Genomic DNA, 561 nt, shown 5'->3' on the forward strand with positions numbered 1-561 from the left:
ACACCCAAGTTTTAAAAAGAGTCTCACGTGACTCCACTGACACCGCCCACCCGGGATTTAAAGGGGGCGGGTTTAAAAGTCAAGGTGGACCAGCACTTCTCTACAAAAGGTCTGTGGGAGGAGCCATAAAGGCACCAATCTGAAACCACGACTGTAGACTTCTGAATGGAAGATCAGAGGAAAAAGCTGACCTGCAGCCGGTCCTGCTACTTCATCAGGTCTGCATTTTCAGCTTAGATCCTCAGGAACCAAGAGGTCTTGGGCTCAGACTAAAATCTGGATCCTTAGCCATTGTGTCACTGAAAACGTTTGAAGCCAGGCTTAAAATGTTTCTGAAATTAAAATTAGACTGTCTACTCTTACATTTTTTTTTGTGGAACATTTGTTTACCTCTTTTTTACTGTACAATTTGTTTTGTTTTGATATTTAATATTAGGTGATTTAGAATAATTCTTGCTTTTTAAATAATAGGATTTTATTTGATTTCTAGAATACACAGGACTGTTTTTTCATTGAATTTAAAGGTTCAAATTTATCTTTATAGGTATGTCATTTAGATGT

This window comes from Oryzias latipes, chromosome 18 (genome assembly GCF_002234675.1).
Source record: "Oryzias latipes chromosome 18, ASM223467v1".
In the NCBI taxonomy this organism is placed as follows: Eukaryota; Metazoa; Chordata; class Actinopteri; order Beloniformes; family Adrianichthyidae; genus Oryzias; species Oryzias latipes.